The sequence below is a fragment of the Pristiophorus japonicus genome, chromosome 10, assembly GCF_044704955.1.
Source record: "Pristiophorus japonicus isolate sPriJap1 chromosome 10, sPriJap1.hap1, whole genome shotgun sequence".
NCBI lineage: Eukaryota > Metazoa > Chordata > Chondrichthyes > Pristiophoridae > Pristiophorus > Pristiophorus japonicus.
Window position 1 is genome coordinate 168,755,914 of NC_091986.1, and position 11,097 is coordinate 168,767,010.

At 50.3% G+C, this 11,097-nt stretch overlaps 1 non-coding gene across 1 annotated transcript; it reads right to left on the reverse strand.

Annotated features, from left to right (window-relative positions):
• Positions 1–3,288: 3,288 nt before the first annotated feature.
• On the reverse strand, positions 3,289–3,360 carry trnae-uuc (transfer RNA glutamic acid (anticodon UUC)). Its single transcript has one exon. It is a non-coding gene; the product is annotated as a tRNA-Glu (tRNA).
• Between the last annotated feature and the right edge of the window lie 7,737 nt (positions 3,361–11,097).

The following is an 11,097-nucleotide window of genomic DNA, read 5'->3' on the forward strand; positions in this document are numbered from 1 at the left end:
TGTAACTAGTGGGGTGCCGCAAGGATCAGTGCTTGGGCCCCAGCTATTCACAATCTATATCAATGATGTAGATGAGGGGACCAATGGAATATATCCAAGTTTGCTGATGATACAATCATAGGCAATACAATCATAGGTGGTCCCTCGAAACGAGGATGACTTGCTTCCACGCCAAAAAAGGATGAGTTCACAAGTGTTTTAATGAAGGATCCGAACTACATCCTCAAGGGTGGAAGATGCCTATGCGTGGATTTTTTTAATGTGTAGTGGCCGTTGCACAATAGTCACCACATGGGCTTGACAGAGCTAGGTCTTGGTCCAGTAGCAAGGATTACCCAAGAGGACTGAAGACCAGCTCTGCTGCACGGACCTAGTGTGCACACATATCACAGTGTGGGCTGGCCCGTGCTACCCGTGTCCCTGGCCCCAAACTCACACCTCCCCTGGGCCCCGATCAAGTCCTTCCAGTCACTCACCACTCCTTTGCCCCGATCTCGCCACTCCTGCTATATCTGCCCATGCTCCAATCAGCGACCTGGTCCTTGATGACGTCACTCTTCACTGTCATCGCCCTCCTGCACCAGCTCGTGCTGCTCCCTGAAGTAGCCTCCACGCTGTTCCCCGAGGCCGCCACGCCCCTCCCCGAGGCCTCCACGCCCCTCCCCGAGGCCGCCACGCCCCTCCTCGAGGCCTCCACGCCGCTCCCCGAGGCCACCACGCCGCTCCCCGAGGCTTCCATGCCCCTCCCCGAGGCCTCCACGCCCCTCCTCGAGGCCTCCACGCCCCTCCCCGAGGCCTCCACGCCGCTCTCTGAGGCCGCCACGCCCCTCCCCGAGGCCACCACACCGCTCCACGAGGCTTCCATGACCCTCCTCGAGGCCTCCACGCCGCTCCCCGAGGCCACCACGCCGCTCCACGAGGCTTCCATGCCCCTCCCCGAGGCCACCACGCCGCTCCACGAGGCTTCCATGCCCCTCCTCGAGGCCTCCACGCCGCTCCACGAGGCTTCCATGCCCCTCCTCGAGGCCTCCACGCCGCTCCACGAGGCTTCCATGCCCCTCCTCGAGGCCTCCACGCCGCTCCACGAGGCTTCCATGCCCCTCCTCGAGGCCTCCACGCCGCTCCCCGAGGCCACCACGCCGCTCCACGAGGCTTCCATGCCCCTCCCCGAGGCCACCACGCCGCTCCACGAGGCTTCCATGCCCCTCCTCGAGGCCTCCACGCCCCTCCCCGAGGCCTCCACGCCGCTCCTTTTATGGCCCCTACCTGCCTCTGGTGTTCTCATGCAGATACAAAGCTAGGTGGGAATGTAAGTTGTAAGGAGGATGGAAAGAGACTTCAAGGCGATATAGACAGGCTTAGTGAGTGGGCAAGAACATGGCAAATGGAATATAATGTGGAGAACTGTGATGTTATCCACTTTGGTAGGAAAAATAGAAAAGCGGAGTATTTTTTAAATGGTGAGAGATTGGGAATTGTTGGCGTTCAGGGGGATCTGGGTATCCTTGTACACAAATCACTGAAAGTTAACATGCAGGTACAGCAAGCAATTAAGAAAGCAAATGGTATATTGGCCTTTATTACAAGAGGATTTGTGGAAAAGAGTAAAGACATCTTACTACAATTATATAGGGCCCTGGTGAGACTGCACTTGGAGTACTGTGTACAGTTTTGGTCACTTTACCTCAGGAAGGATATACTTGCCATTAAGGGATTGCACCGAAAGTTCATCAGATGATTCCTGGGCTGGGGGGACTGTCCTATGAGAAGAGATTGAGTAGACTAGACCTACGCCTGCTCCTAATTCTTATGTTATGTTCTTAACTGGAAGCACACATGTAGGGGTAGGTGCGTGATTATAAAATAATTATCGATGAGGAGGACCATTCGGCCTATCATAAGCCCAGTGAGTACATTAAATGTACAGCGCCCACACCCACAGCCCAGTGACTACATTAAATGTACAGTACCCAGACCCACAGCCCAGTGAGTACAATAAATGTACAGTACCCAGACCCACAGCCCAGTGAGTACATTAAATGTACAGTACCCAGACCCACAGCCCAGTGACTACATTAAATGTACAGTACCCAGACCCACAGCCCAGTGAGTACATTAAATGTACAGTACCCAGACCCACAGCCCAGTGAGTACATTAAATGTACAGTACCCAGACCCACAGCCCAGTGAGTACATTAAATGTACAGAGCCCAGACCCACAGCCCAGTGAGTACTTTAAATGTACAGTACCCAGACCCACAGCCCAGTGAGTACATTAAATGTACAGTACCCAGACCCACAGCCCAGTGAGTACATTAAACGTACAGAGCCCAGACCCACAGCCCAGTGAGTACATTAAATGTACAGTACCCAGACCCACAGCCCAGTGAGTACATTAAATGTACAGAGCCCAGACCCACAGCCCAGTGAGTACATTAAATGTACAGTACCCAGACCCACAGCCCAGTGAGTACATTAAATGTACAGTACCCAGACCCACAGCCCAGTGAGTACATTAAATGTACAGTACCCAGACCCACAGCCCAGTGAGTACAATAAATGTACAGTACCCAGACCCACAGCCCAGTGAGTGCATTAAATGTACAGTACCCAGACCCACAGCCCAGTGAGTACAATAAATGTACAGTACCCAGACCCACAGCCCAGTGAGTACATTAAATGTACAGTACCCAGACCCACAGCCCAGTGAGTACATTAAATGTACAGTACCCAGACCCACAGCCCAGTGAGTACATTAAATGTACAGTACTCAGACCCACAGCCCAGTGAGTACATTAAATGTACAGTACCCAGACCCACAGCCCAGTGAGTACATTAAATGTACAGTACCCAGACCCACAGCCCAGTGAGTACAATAAATGTACAGTACCCAGACCCACAGCCCAGTGAGTACATTAAATGTACAGTACCCAGACCCACAGCCCAGTGAGTACATTAAATGTACATTAAGAGCCACCATTAGTAGCTCCCCGAGTAATATAGAAAGACGACGGGCCGCGCTTTTGCTCCATCGCGCCCTCTAGCACTAATTATACCATTGTTCTGCGCTCCTCACGCTGCAGCAGTCCCTCCAGGTCTGACCTGCGAAGTGTCGCTGATCTCCATAAATAGTTGAACTTAGTGTTCAATAGAAGAATGGAGAACATAGTCCGAATGTAATAATTGTCAGCAATGTACCCCAAGTGATGAATAAAAAGAAATGATGCCAAATATTTATACTTAAAACTTGAAATATAATGAGGATCGAAGTTTGTGAAAAATTGCAAATTCCCATACCGGGAGTCGAACCCGGGCCACCTGGGTGAAAACCAGGAATCCTAACCGCTAGACCATATGGGAGGTTAAGAACAACATCACTAGTTCACAAGATGTGCTAAGCAGTACAAATAATTTCTTATGATTCTTAGTTTTATTGCATTCACTAAAACAGAGTGTGGATGTCAATTATTAACATGATCTAACCCTTGTAAAATGGCTTTTATTCAACCAGGTTTGTAAGCATGCATGTACAATGAAAGAACTGGAGACGTGGTGATATCAGCAATCGCTTCTGCCCCATTGAAATACCGTAGCTTGAAATTGTTGCTTTGTATGACGGGAAAACCTTGTACGACAGGAAAAGTACTTTTTTTACGGGGAGGAAATGAAGTTCGGAACTTGGAACGTCAGGACTCTGATGGACATCATTATGATCGTAGGCAGTCCCTCGAAATCGAGGAAGACTTGCTTCCACTCTAAAACTGAGTTCTTAGGTGACTGAACAATCCACTACGAGAATTACATTCTCTGTCGCAGGTGGGACAGACAGTCGTTGAAGGAAAGGGTGGGTGGGACTGGTTTGCCGCACGCTCGTTCCGCTGCCTGCGCTTGTTTTCTGCATGCTCTCGGTGACAAGACTCGAGGTGCTCAACGCCCACCCGGATGCTCTTCCTCCACTTTAGACGGTCTTTGGCCAGGGACTTCCAGATGTCGGTGGGGATGTTGCATTTTATCAAAGAGGCTTTGAGGGTGTCCTTGAAACTCTAACAGTGACAGGCCGGAATACTGCACCGCCATTGTTGCCCGAGAACTTAGAAACTTTGATGTCGACATTGCTACTCTCAGCGAGACCCAGCAGGCAGGGGAAGGCCAGCTCAAAGAACAAGGTGGAGGTTACACCTTCTTCTGGAAAGGCAAACCAGAGGAAGAACACCGCTTCCATAGAGTTGGTTTTGCCATCAAGAACGAGCTGGTCAACCGCCTCAGAGACTCCCCCTGTAGGATTAGCGAACGTCTCATGACTTTCTGGCTCACCCTATCATAGAACCAGTGCCCCACAGTTATCAGTGCATATGCCCCAACACTCGACACAACAGATGATTCTACTTCAGCCTCGAACAATCCCTGTCCCGCGTCCCTACGGATGACAAACTGATCCTCCTCGGCAACTTCAACGCCAGTGTCGGTAAGGACACTGACCTCTGGGGAGGCATGATCGGCAGAGAGAGGGTGGGGAAAATCAACTCCAGCAGTACCCTGCTCCTGACAAAATGCCTAGAACATGACCTTGTCATCACCATCACCTTGTTCTGCCAGAGGGACAAGTACAAGGCATCGTGGCAACACCCTCGTTCCAAGCACTGGCACCTGCTCGACTATATCATCGTTCAAGCCAGGGATCGCAAGGACGTGTGCATCACCCACGCCATGCCAGGAGCCGATGACTGCTGGGCGGACCACCTAATCCGTTCCGTCATCAACATTAATTTAATGCCAAAGCAACTACGGCAACAGAAGCAATACTGCAGAAAAATCAACGCCGGGGCACTCAAAGACCCAGCTAAGAGAGCCCTATAGAGCCACGCCTCACTGCCAACCTGGCGACCCGCGACGACCCCGAGACGCAGAATGCCCACAAAGCTTGGTCTGCCCTCCAGGCCACAATAACCAGTATCTGTGAAGAGACGCTCGGTCACTCAACCAGGAAATACCAGGACTGGTTTGATGAGAATGACCAGGAGATCCAGGAGCTAATAAACCGCAAGTGCAGGACATTTCTGAACTTAAAGCAACAACCCAACTCGGTAGCAGCAAAGCACCTCTATAGACAGCTGATGGCCAAGGTCCAACAAAAAACCTGCAACCTAAAGAATAGATGGTGGGTGGAGAAAGCACAAGAGATTCAGCAGCTGGCCGACAGCGACGACATGCGAGGATTCTTCACCGTAGTCAAGTCCAGCTATGGCCCAAGCGCCCAAGGCCCCACCCCATTGCTGGCCAAGAATGGGGAGACACTCATCAAGGACACCGAGGCAGTCAGGGCCTGCTGGAAGGAGCACTTTGAAGATCTCCTCAATCGAGACTCTGCCTTTGACACGAGTGTCCTCGACTCCATATCGCAGCATGCTATCCACTACCATCTCAGCAAAACCCACCCCTGCACGAGGTAGAAAAGGCCATCCATCAGCTCAAGAACAACAAGGCTTCGGGAGCAGATGGAATCCCCGCTGAGGCACTAAAGTATTGGCTCGAATGCAAGAGCTCATTTCTCTCACCTGGAAGGAGGAGAGCATGCCGGGAGATCTCAGGATACAGTAATCATGACCATCTTTAAAACAGGGGACAAGTCCGACTGCGGCGACTCCAGAGGAATCCCCCGTTGTCGGCCACTGGGAAAGTCATCGCTAGAATCCTCCTCAACCTTCTTCTCCCTGTGGCTGAGGAGCTCCTCCCGGAGTCACAGTGTGGATTCCGTCGCTACGGGGTACAATGGACATGATCTTCATGGCGTGACAACTGCAAGAGGGGTGCAGGGAACAGCACCAACCCTTGTGTGTGGCCTTCTTTGGCCTCACAGAGGCCTTTGACGCTGTGGGCCACGGGGGACTATGGAGCATCCTCCTCCATTTGGGCTGCTCTCAAAAATTTGTCGCCATCCTCCGCCTGCTCCATGACGACATGCAAGCTGTGATCCTGACCAGTGGGCTCACCACAGACCCAATCCACGTCCGGACCGGGGTCAAGCAGGGCTGCGTCATTGCGCCTATGCTCTTCTTGATCTTCCTCGCTGCAATGCTCCATCTTACACTCAACAAGCTCCCCGCTGGAGTGGAACTAAACTATAGAACCAGTGGGAACCTGTTCAACCTGTGTTGCCTCCAGGCTAGTTCCAAGGCCATCCCATCCTCTGTCGTCGAACTACAGTACGCAGACAACGCTTGCGTCTGCGCACATACAGAGGCTGAACTCCAAGCCATCGTCAACATCTTCACCGAGGGGTACGAAAGCATGGGCCTTACACTAAACATCCATAAGAAAAAGGTCCTCCACCAATCTGACCCAGCCACACAGCACTGCCCCTCGGTCATCAAAATCTACGGCGCAGCCTTGGACAATGTGGACCACTTTCCATATCTCGGGAGCCTATTATCAGCAAGGGCAGACATCGACGACGAGGTCCAACACTGCCTCCAGTGCACCAGCACAACCTTCGGTTGCCTAAGGAAGAGAGTGTTTGAAGATTAGGTCCTCAAATCTGGCACCAAGCTTATGCTCTACAAGGTTGTAGTGATACCCGCCCTCCTATATGGCTCAGAGACATGGACCATATACAGTAGACATCTCAAATCGCTGGAAATATGCCACCAACGATGACTCCGCAAGATCCTCCAAACCCCCTGGGAGAATAGATGCACCAACGTCAGTGTTCTCGACCAGGCCAACATCCCCAGCATCAAAGCACTGACCATACTTGACCAGCTCCACTGGGCAGGCCACGTTGTCTGCATGCCCGACATGAGACTCCCAAAGCAAGCGCTCTACTCGGAACTCCTACACGGCAAGCGAGCCCCAGGTGGACAGAGGAAATGTTTCAAGGGCACCCTCAAAGCCTCCTTGATAAAGTGCAACATCCCCACCAGCATCTGGGAATCTCTGGCCAAAGACCACCCTAAGTGGAGGAAGAGCATCGGGAAGGCGCTGAGCGCCTCGAGTCTCGTCGCCGAGAGCATGCAGAAAACAAGCGCAGGCAGTGGAAAGAGCATGTGGCAAGCCACCCACCCTTTCCTTCAACAATTGTCTGTCCCATCTGTGACAGAGACTGTAATTCCCATATTGGACTGTACAGCCACCTGAGAACTCACTTTTAGAGTGGAAGCAAGTCTTCCGCGATTTTGAGGGACTGCCTATGATGATGATAACGGATTGTCTAGTTTGACCATCCATTCGATGGCCTCCTGAGATGCCGAGTGGAGAAATGAGGTGCCTCCCGCAACAGATCTTAGTGGGCAGGTTGATGTGATGTGTTCCATGGTCGGGGACTCATGGCACTGTGGGTCACCCCTCATCTTCCACCTGTGGAGCAGGTGGCCACATCATCTACGCCCTGTGTGGATTCGGTTGACTGCTGACCATTGTCAAAGCCAGGGACCTCCGCTGTTGGGTCAGTGATAAGGTGTAAGTTCTTTATGTTGCGAGCGTCCCACCATTCTGTACATCTGGATAGTGGGTCGATACCAGCTGCATGAATATTGGCTGCTGTTTCCCAGAATGGCCGGTGCGATTTTAAGTGCTTTCGAAGTGGATTTTTAAAGTTTTTGTGAATGGGGGTAAGGTCGATGTTGTTCATGATTTTTGCCATCTCATGGAGCACAGTGGCGGCATGGAGAATGGCAGGCAGGGCAATGTGAGACAGGACCGGGAGCCACTCAGTTGGAGTGGACTTGTGCGTCCCTGACACCGTCCACATGACAGTGTTTAGCTGCACATTCATGATTTTTGTGTGGCGGCTGCAGAGTTGATGATAACCTACACATGGTCTCCAAGTGTGTGTTAGTTCACCGAGAACTTGTCTGCTAATGTCATCAAGTAGATGACCAAGCACCTGAAAGTTGCCTCCAGGTCTGAAAAGCATGAAAGCTTGAAATTTAGCTTGGCTTGGCTTAATTAATAGCATTCTTTATAAGGGCAAAAGTTACGGGCTCAGGCTCTATTCCAGGATAAGATCATGTAATACGGACTGGCACTTCAGTGTTCTTCTGAGGAAAACCTGCATTGTTAGTGCCGTCCTGGGTGTCCGTTAATAAAAATGTTAAAGCTCTTATGGCACCATTCAAGGAAGAACAGGGAGTTCTTCCTGTATCCTAGTAAACAATCTTGCCTGCCAGAACCACTCCTGTGGCTTAAACTAGTAGAATGGACAAGGGAGAACCAGTGGATGTGGTGTATTTGGACTTTCAAAAGGCCTTTGACAAGGTCCCACACAAGAGATTGGTGTGCAAAATCAAAGCACATGGTATTGGGGGTAATGTACTCGCGTGGACAGAGAACTGGTTGGCAGACAGGAAGCAGAGAGTCGGGATAAACGGATCCTTTTCAGAATGGGAGGCAGTGACTAGTAGAATGCCGCAGGGCTCAGTGCTGGGACCCCAGCTTTTTACAATATACATTAGCGATTTCGATGAAGGAATAGAGTGTAATATCTCCAAGTTTGCAGATGACACTAACCTGGTGGCGGTGTGAGCTGTGAGGAGGATGCTAAGAGGCTGCAGGGTGACTTGGACAGGTTAGGTGAGTGGGCAAATGCATGGCAGATGCAGTATAATGTGGATAAATGTGAGGTTATCCACTTTGGTGGCAAAAACACGAAGGCAGAATATTATCTGAATGGTGGCAGATTAGGAAAAGGGGAGCTGCAACGAGACCTGGGTGTCATGATTCATCAGTCATTGAAAGTTGGCATGCAGGTACAGCAGGCGGTGAAGACGACAAATGACATGTTGGCCTTCATAGCTAGGGGATTTGAGTATAGGAGCAGGGAGGTCTTACTACAATTGTACAGGGCCTTGGTGAGGCTCACCTGGAATATTGTGTTCAGTTTTGGTCTCCTAATCTGAGGAAGGATGTTCTTGCTATTGAGGGAGTGCAGAGAAGGTTCACCAGACTGATACCAGGGATGGCTGGACTGACATATGAGGAGAGACTGGATCAACTGGGCCTTTATATACTGGAGTTTAGAAGGATGAGGGAGGATCTCAGAAACGTATAAGATTCTGACGGGACTGGACAGGTTAGATGCGGGAAGAATGTTCCCGATGTTAGGGAAGTCCAGAACCAGGGGACACAGTCTTAGGATAAGGGGTAGGCCATTTAGGACTGAGAAGAGGAGAAACTTCTTCACTCAGAGAGTTGTTAATCTGTGGAATTCCCTGCCGCAGAGAGTCGTTGATGCCAGTTCATTGGATATATTCAAGAGGGAGTTAGATATGGCCCTTACGGCTAAATGGATCAGGGGGTATGGAGAGAAAGCAGGAAAGGGGTACTGAGGTGAATGATCAGCCATGATCATATTGAATGGTGGTGCAGGCTCGAAGGGGCGAATGGCCTACTCCTGCACCTATTTTCTATGTTTCTATGTTTCTAAACAAAACAAAATATTAAAAAATCCAAAAAAATAGAATTATTTTAATTACTAATTAGAATTAGAAAAATTAAACCTTTTGAAAGTAGATTAGAAAAATTAGTATAATTAATTAGAATTAGGAAAATAAACTTTTTGAAATTAAACTTTTTGAAAGTATAATTGGATTATTTTTAGAAGTAGAAAAATAAACCTTTTAAAAATAGCAAAATAAACTCTTCAGAATTAGAAAAATAAACTTAGCATATAGATATCGTTCAAATATAATTAGATAATTCAGAGACTTGGGTACAACTAATTAAAACCTAATTCAACCACCTCCCTCCCCACCCCCCCACCGCAACTCTGAAATTATTTTTATACAAACCTGCAGGCATCTAACTTCATCATCATTATCATAGGCAGCCCCTCGGAGTTGAGGATGACTTGCTTCCACTCTAAAAGTGAGTTCTCAGGTGGCTGAAGAGTCCAATGTGGGACCTACAGTCTCTGTCTTAGGTAGGGCAGACAGTTGTTGAAGGAAAGGTGGGGTAGGGAGCCTGGGTTGACGCATGCTCCTTCCGCTGCCTGCGCTTGGTTTCTGCTTGCTCTCAGCGATGAGACTCGAGGTGTTTAGCGCCCTCCCGGATGGGCGGTCTTGGGCCAGGGATTCCCAGGCACTGATGGGGATGTTGCACTTTATCGAGGAGGCTTTGAGGGTGTCCTTGAAACGTTTCCTCTGCCCACCTGGAGCTCGCTTGCCGTGTAGGAGTTCCAGGTAGAATGTTTGCTTTGGGACTCTCATGTCGGGCATGTGGACGATGTGGCCCGCCCAACGGAGCTGATCAAGCCTGGTCAGTGCTTCAATGCTGGGGATGTTGGCCTGCGCGAGAACACTGTCGTTGGTGTGTCTATCCTCCCAATGGATTTGCAGGATCCTGCAGAGGCAGTGCTGGTGGTACTTCTCCAGCGTTTTGAGATGTCTGCTGTATATAATCCATGTCTCTGAGCCATATAGGAGTGCGGGTATTACTACTGCCCTGTAGACCATAAGCTTGGTGCCAAATTTGAGGTCCTGGTCTTCAAACACTATTTTCCTCAGGCGACCGAAGGCTGCGCTGGCGCACTGGAGGTGGTGTTGGACCTCGTCATCGATGTCTGACCTTGCTGACAGTAGGCTCCAGAGGTATGGAAAATGGTCCATGTTGTCCAAGGCTTCACCTTGGATATTGATGACTGGGGGCGGCAGTGCTGTGTGGTGGAGTCAGGTTGGTGGAGGACCTTTATCTTACGGATGTTTGGCCCATGCTTTCGTATGCCTCGGTGAAGGTGTTGACGATGGCTTGGAATTCAGCCTCCAAGTGTCCGCAGACGCAAGCGTCATCTGCGTACTGTAGTCAATGACAGAGGATGGGATGACCTTGGATCTAGCCTGGAGGCGACGAAGGTTGAATAGGCTTCTACTGGTTCTATAGCTTAGTTCCACTCCAGCGGGGAGCATGCTGACGGCGAGATGAAGCATTGCAGCAAGGAAGATCGAGAAGAGTGTTGGTGCAATGATGCAGCTTTGTTTGACCCCAATCCGGACGTGGATTGGATCTGTGGTGGATCTGTTGGTCAGGATATGGGCTTGCATGTCATCATGGAGCAGGTGGAGGATGGTGACAAACTGTTGAGGGCAGCCGAAACAGAGGAGGACG